The sequence below is a fragment of the Anser anser genome (genome assembly GCF_964211835.1).
Source record: "Anser anser genome assembly, contig: HAP1_SCAFFOLD_420, whole genome shotgun sequence".
Taxonomy (NCBI): Eukaryota; Metazoa; Chordata; class Aves; order Anseriformes; family Anatidae; genus Anser; species Anser anser.
The window spans coordinates 2,501-10,000 of NW_028153511.1; the positions used below are offsets into that span (position 1 = coordinate 2,501).

The 7,500-nt window shown below is 40.7% G+C and overlaps 1 protein-coding gene and 1 long non-coding RNA gene across 4 annotated transcripts in view; one reads left to right on the forward strand and one right to left on the reverse strand.

Moving 5' to 3' along the window:
- Positions 1 to 2,043: 2,043 nt before the first annotated feature.
- Positions 2,044 to 7,500, reverse strand: part of LOC310892022 — a 14,525-nt gene continuing 9,068 nt past the window's right edge. For 2 of the 3 annotated variants that reach the window (XR_014577844.1, XR_014577845.1), the window contains 4 exons: positions 6,320 to 6,432; positions 5,555 to 5,695; positions 4,253 to 4,453; positions 2,044 to 3,160 (listed from right to left, as the gene is read on the reverse strand). This is a non-coding gene — a long non-coding RNA (uncharacterized lncRNA). The remainder of the gene's footprint in view (positions 3,161 to 4,252; positions 4,454 to 5,554; positions 5,696 to 6,319; positions 6,433 to 7,500) is intronic. The other variant, XR_014577846.1, reaches the window with a different exon arrangement.
- The window catches only part of LOC310892020 (uncharacterized protein), a gene marked incomplete at its 3' end in the record, with an annotated part of 6,904 nt that continues 6,325 nt past the window's right edge, over positions 6,922 to 7,500 (forward strand). Inside the window, exons 1-2 of the mRNA XM_083854207.1 lie at positions 6,922 to 7,015; positions 7,192 to 7,279. The remainder of the gene's footprint in view (positions 7,016 to 7,191; positions 7,280 to 7,500) is intronic.

A 7,500-nucleotide genomic window follows, 5' to 3' on the forward strand; every position in this document is an offset into this window, starting at 1 on the left:
CACTGGCACCACTGGGGATGCAGTGCAGTGAGTCCAGAGAGTGCACTGGCACCACTGGGGATGCAGTGCAGTGAGTCCAGAGAGTGCACTGGCACCACTGGGGATGCAGTGCAGTGAGTCCAGAGAGTGCACTGGAACCACCGGGGATGTACTGCAGTGACTCCAGAGACTGCACTGGCACCACTGAAGATGCAGTGCAGTGAGTCCAGAGAGTGCACTGGCACCACTGAGGATGCAGTGCAGTGAGTGCAGGCAGTGCACTGGCACCACTGGTGATGCAGTGCAGTGAGTCCAGAGACTGCACTGGCACCACTGGGGATGCACTGCAGTGAGTCCAGGGAGTGCACTGGCACCACTGGGGATGCAGTGCAGTGAGTCCAGAGAGTGCACTGGCACCACCGGGGATGTACTGCAGTGAGTCTGCAGAGTGCACTGGCACCACTGCGGATGCAGTGCAGTGAGTCCAGAGATTGCACTGGCACGACTGGCATCCCCAGTGGTGCCAGTTTTTCATAGTTTCTAAGTTATTTAGATAGCATAATCTGGCTGGGGATCGTGACTGGGGATTATTAGGTTGATCAGTGAAGACAGGAAAGATATTGCTGAATTGTGTCAGAGCACTAGCTTTGGACCACGTAGTTTGAATCACATCTGCACACCATTCTGGATTAGGTTAAAACATTTTTTTTTTTTTACTTGCATATATTCCAGAGCTAACCATTGTTAATGATCTGTGTACCAACCAGGACCTATGGTCCTTCAATCTGAGGGCTTAAGTTTGCTGCATCTAAAGGAAGTTACATGTGCACAAAGTACCACAAAATCGCTGACATGCGGCAAATCATCCCCTGGGGTAAAATAAATAAAGTTTCCTATATGCAACAAGTGCCACATCTTTTTTTCTCTTTTTAACTTGCATGTTTCTTTCAGACTTTATGATTTGTATTTCTCTGCGCTCCACTTTGACAATGCCAATCGCAAGCGTAACAAAAAGAAGAAAAAGGAGAAACATCAGGAAAGTGAAAGGCTTCTTGGAATACTTAGGTCCTCGTTTCCAGAAGAAAACCCGGGAGAAGAAGGAAGAATGCCATCCTCCAGATGGCTCTTTATGAGAGCAATGCAGAAGTGAGGGCAGTAAACAACCTCACAAGGAAGGGAAGCCTTCCAGTGCAGGTGAAAGCAAGAAATACAGCTCCATCGCATCCAGCGAGTATATTAAAGGTAAGCGGCTGCAGTTTATGGGATTCCTTTTAGATTAATCTAGAGATTATTTAAAACAGTCTTTAAATGCTTGATGACTGAACAGTCTGCTGGATATTAAAATATGTTTTGAAAAATATGTTTCAAGTGTTGTTTTTTCAGCTATGTGGGGAGAACAAATACAGTGGCTATGAATATTTTGGCTATTATTCAGAACAGCATTTCTTCTTTGCATACTTCTTTGTTGTTCTACCTCAATATACATCTAATTGTTAGACTGCTGGATTTGTTCCCAGTATTGATGACAAAGCACACTATAGATGCTGTCTGCGTTACTGGAAAATGATTTGTTTCAAAGTAAAATGACTTCCAGGTAAGGTAAACGCTGAGCATGCTCTTCCTGCCTCCTTCTTCACAGTGCTCATAGTAGATCGCTTACGTATGTATTAGTCAGATTCTCTTATAAACTCCTAGTGCATCTCTGGAATTTTGAATTTACAGTGACTTTACGCTCTTCTCTCTCGCTCCTCTAGGCGGTTTCATCTGTTACCAGAGCTCTAGAACTATTTGTGAAACCTGAAGAGCTGGATGGAGAGAATTGCTACAAATGTAGCGAGTAAGATTATTACTAATTATGTCTTAATACTAGATATTAGTTTTATGTATTGCATGACTTAGAGCATAAGTTATCTTTTAACTTCATTTAGAAATAAGGAGACGCAGCTTTGTTGTTGTTGTTGTTGTTGTTGTTGTTGCTTCATTTTGTAGTAGTGGTGAGCTGAAGCAAGGAGCTATGGAGAATGATTTGGAGTGGAAGGCAGCAGCAGGTTCCTGTGAGTTGAGAATGTGAGCTGGCTCTGTGGTAATTAATGTTAGCAGCCTGTGCTGGCTCACTAAGCAGCGTCTTGCACAGCTCTTGAACTGTGTCCTTACGTGGAGCTGTCTCCTTATGCGGAGACTATTTACAGGGGTTCCACAGAAGGACAAAGTCCAATCCACTTTCTAACCACCACCAAGCTCTTATATTTTAACATTGTATGTGGTTTGGTTTTTTAAGTTAAACAAGTTTAATTTAGAAAGTTATACATGTACTTAAACATCATGAATTATATTTACAAAACATCCTACCTTTATATCCAAAGTGATATCAAGAAATGCCTCATACGTATCCGAAACTGCTTTGCAATTCAAGCACTTCAGTGGAAGCAAAATATAAATGCTTAACAATACGTGGAGGAGACTAACTGTCCAAATTCAAGTTGTCGATAGATACTACTTTAGACAAACTGCAGACTGCTTTACTACCGACAAAAGACACAGATCAGTTCTAAGGACAGGAATATTTTTTAAAGTACCTCTTGATCTTAGAAATCCTCCAAATATTTGATGAATGATGGTGGTAGCTTGAGAAGATCTGTCCAATCTGGAAATAAATTATAATCAGACCTCAGAAGATTTAAGGCACACAGTTAACTCTTCAAAGAGTTTTATGAAAACCAAGGATGACGTAGACTTTCAGTTTTGATAGTAAATAAAGGACTACAAGGTGCTAGAGAACGTATAAAAGTGAATTTGTTTATGCTGACTTGGTGCTTCCATTCAAGCACGCTTCCTGCATAGCATCGACAGTATAGCGCAAGAACTCGTGTGCGTCTTCTTGACTGCCAAAACGGAAATGTTGTCCTATTCCTAAATAAGAAGATGATAGTATTTACCTCATTTAAAAATGAAATAATTCTCGTATTTCTAAAATCTCTCTTCTTTACAGTGTTAAAACCATTTATACACATCAAATAATTATTTGAAGATTACAAGATACTGAAAAAGAAACACATCTGAAGCCACTTACGACTGAGGTTATTGATAACACGCGTAGGCTCGATGGCATCAACAGTGCAACGCAGGGCCTGGTTAATGTGAGTCTCCATCGTGCACATCATGCAAAAATCTTGTTCACGACCTGAAGAGTGAAAGAAGAAAGCATCCCAGTCTAGCGAAACAGACATAACTACAAACAAACATATAAGTAACATTTAAACTATAGATACAATATCCACTCTCCTTGTCCCAACAGTCTCGTAACATTTCATTTCACACAACTTTATAGAATAAAAATATCCATTAAGCTTGTGTTCAAGTGCATTTTGTGATGAGAAATCTAAAAGACTACTGCAAAGTCACGTTTGTGAAGGCTGACAGGAATGTGAACTCCACAGGCTGCAAAATATATGAGGAAAGAATATTTGACATTGATGATACAGCATTAAGAGAATGTGGGTTATTTTCAGCACAGTGCTGTCAGGTGAGCTTCATGATACAGAGCTACGAGTCCTTTGGGAGAAAGGAAAAACTAAAGTAATGTATGTAATAGTACTTCTGCCCTCCTTTTTTCAACAGGATTCTTAACTGAAACAATTTCTATATACAGGAAGAAAACAGTTAAATTTCTAGGTATCGATACAAAGATACCAGCCTAAAAAGCATACACGTTTAGTACAACATTTAGTTTATAGTACAACATTTTATTTAGGACAAAATCAGTCTAGATTTTAATACAGTCCCACAAAAAAATCTAGTCATGTTCATAACAGCTCATATTGCTTTCTAGGTTTTGTTTTTGTTTGCTTCTTTTTTTTTTTAATTGGTTCAACAACGAACAGACCATTTATTGTAGTGCATTATGGAACCTAGGCTGTGAAGACTAAAGACCTATGATGCCAACATCCTAAATTTTATTGCCTTTCTAGCAGCAGGAAGCCCAAATAGCCCAAATGCCAAATGTTCATTAAATGCATTACTGTCCAATGCACTTCATTATTCCCATGAAGCAAGAAAAGATCCTTTTAAAAAAACAAACAAACAAACAAACAAAAAAACCACATGGTGCATTAAACGCACTCCATATGCTATTCTGAGCCCACTGCTAATACAATGCTCAAAGCCAGCTTCTACAGGTAAAATCAGGCAAGTAACTTTGTCTCACAGAATCACTGCTGTTCTTTCACCTTCAGAGCTATCCAACAGATTTAAAATACTGTTAGAAAGTACTCACATGACTGGCTGTGCTCAAGAGAAAGCATGTAATTGGCAAGTGGGGGGGTGTAGGTCAAACACTGTAGAGTAGCATTAAGAAAGCGTGTGTTGCCAAGATTGTACAGGCCAACTCCAACACTTTGTGTTTCTTGCCAATCCATACGTATCTTCTCAGGTGGAAAAAGAATCCTTTGTGGCGGAGCAAGTCCATCAGTAACAACTGCAAGAAAGTTATATTTAAAAAGAGATTTTGTTTGTTTGTTTCTAAGAAAGGCATTAGGTATATATAGGTATAGTAAATATATAAAGTATATATAGGTATAGTAAAAATACTATTCTGCGGGAGCACCTAGAGGAACTAGCTACAATCCAAAACAGAAAAACTTATTGCAGACAGCTTTAATACCGCCAAATTCAAATTGGCTGGTCAGCACAACGTTTTGGGAAAAAAAAGTTTAGTCAACCATTTTAATTTTTCTAAGGCAAGGCTAACTGCCATCCTGTTTTTAGTATCTAACGCCAAGTTCCTCTCCATCTATAATCTTTAACCTGATTACCTCAACTACTGCTTTTTTCCTTATTATAACTTAAACCACAAACTTAGACTTGAAAGAGAAAGGAGAAAAGACCTTGGTCTTTGTATCGACCAACGAGATAAGCCTTACACATTTTTAAGTTTATTTTTGACGATTGATTGATGCATTATCAGATATTAGGTACTCTGCAAGAGCAAATATTAACACTAGTAAGAATAAATCCGATCCACCACCTCTTATTCAAAATACATCAATTTCTAATTTGGAGATAACGTCTCCCTGACAAGGAAGTAGAAAAGCTGTAAATACCGATCTAGTTTCCTCTCCCGATGTTCCATATACATACCGATGCTGTTCCTACACCTACACTCTGAGCATAAATTTATGTTGACATGAGTATCGGGTGTTATTTCTCTCTCTGTTTGCCTTGAGAGACTCTCCTCCTGTCCACTGAAAAGTAAACTCAAGATTCCAGATCAGTTAAGACAGTTGCTATCCCCCCATTCAGAGTTCTGCAGCAGCACTGTTCAGATTTTCCAGCAGTCTCTTTACAAAATGACCACTTATAAGTGTACAAAAACACTTATCACCTAGCTTGTCAGTAGGTACACGTGTGGCCTCTCTTAAGCAGAATCAATCACAGCTTAAGATTTTATACAAGATCCCATTTTCAAGTTTGGGATTATTTCAGAAAGTCTTTTTTCCTAGAAACAGTACTACTAGTAACACTTTAACTGGTTTGCCAGCACAACCTTTACCCTGTTAGAAATGATGTTGACTTCTACCTTCATGTAGCATACATAGTGTCCTGAGTGACAGTTGATACCATGATGCACCAGCACCTCATATAAGGCGTAGATGAGTGGTTCTCCACTTGATTGAGACATGTAGTCTCGGAGGTCCAAATACTCAGGATATTTTACCTCCTAAAGAGAGACCAAGAAGATAGAAAAATTATATCAGAGTACTTCGTGGACTAGGCAGAGAAAAACACTTCCAAAAAACAGAGACTGGAATTATATGAATATATCTCTTGATTCACTAAAAATAAGTCTTCCCATAAGCAACGTTTAATACTAGAAGTTGCAGAGAACTGTTTTCTGAAGAATTAGCCTTCTCAGAGGAAAGTATATGCTTCTTGTCAAGCAGGAACTTTACTGATATTAAGAGAAAGAATAAGCCACAGTCGTTGGTCTACAATGGAATGGGCGAAAGTTGCGACAGGGGAGTTTTAGGTTGGATGTTAGGAAGTACTTCTTTACCGAAAGGGCTATTAAGCATTGGAATGGGCTGCCCAGGGAGGTGGTGGAGTCACCATCCCTGGAGGTCTTTAAAAGACGTTTAGATGTAGAGCTTAGCGATATGGTTTAGTGGAGTACTTAGTGTTAGGTCGGAGGTTGGACTCGATGATCTTGAGGTCTCTTCCAACCTAGAAATCTGTGATACCGTGATACTGTGATACAATTATTGTCTGAAAATATTAACAACTTTCAGCATTGGGGGATGTCCCATTACATGATGACAAAGTTGCATTACAGCGGTAAATATACCTTGTTGATCTTTCCACCTGTGAAATCTGCAAATTCTTTTCAGTGATATTGTGAGAACGTTGGAAGAACGGTGTATGGTAAATCTCTTGGATGCAGGAACCATCTTTTTACACCTTAAAAACAAGCAGAGACAAGTGTTTGAAAGCATCTTCTTTTTCGCCCCCAAAACAAACTCGTTTTAATGTCTCACGCATGCTTATGCTATTTGAATAATATTTACTTGCATAATATATATAATTCATGATGTTTAAGTACATGTATAACTTTCTAAATTAAACTTGTTTAACTTAAAAAACCAAACCACATACAATGTTAAAATATAAGAGCTTAAGAGAGCAGATGGAAGCATCTGCCTCGAGGGCAGGTGAGTTGGCAGAGTAAGGGAGCAGATGAGAGTACCTGTCCTAGCTGTGCTGTGGCTTTGGATGCTGCCGCGGCCTATGCTTTTCTTTTTCTTTCGCAGGTGCCTTGCACAGACTCAGAGGGGCCAAGCTGCACTCTGAAGAGCAGCACGAGAAGGGCAGGCTGGTCGTGAGTGGGGTTGGAGCGGAATGGCCAAGTTGCGCAAGGTGACTGCGAAGGGTATCCATTTTGCTTTTCAGGTGTCATGGCAGGCTCTACACAGAAGTGGCTGAGGATTTGAGAAGAGGTTACAGAGCATCAAGGAGCAGCACGTGCAGTGACGGTTTCCAAACGGTATGGTTGCTTTCTCTTCTGTTCATCAGGTGCCACAGGCAAGGTGGGCTGTGACGTTAGTCTTTAGAATCGGAGCTAAGCAGGTCACTAGAATGCCACAGGGCATCTGAGAAGGGTGTTTTAACAGAAAAAGCTTGTCTGGCATGGCAGTGCCTGATGGCAGCGTGTTTCCACAGGTGAAGAGGTGCCTGAAGCCCCATCCTGTCTAGCCTGCGCACACCTCGCTGAGAATGAAAGCCGCTTTCCAGTAATTCAGAAAGCCAAGTTACATCTCGGCCTCGAGCATCTGGGGCCTGTGCTTTTGGGCCTGTCTGTAGCATTTGGCACTTGCATTAATACTTTCTTGGCATATATTTAGGCTTTTGGGGCCAGTGTCTTGGGGGGGTGTGGAGCTGCTTGTACACCTTTGGGGCTTGCATCTGGGGGGGGGGGTTGGGAGTTGCTTGTACACCTTTGGGGACTGTGGCTGGGGGGGGGGGGGTCAG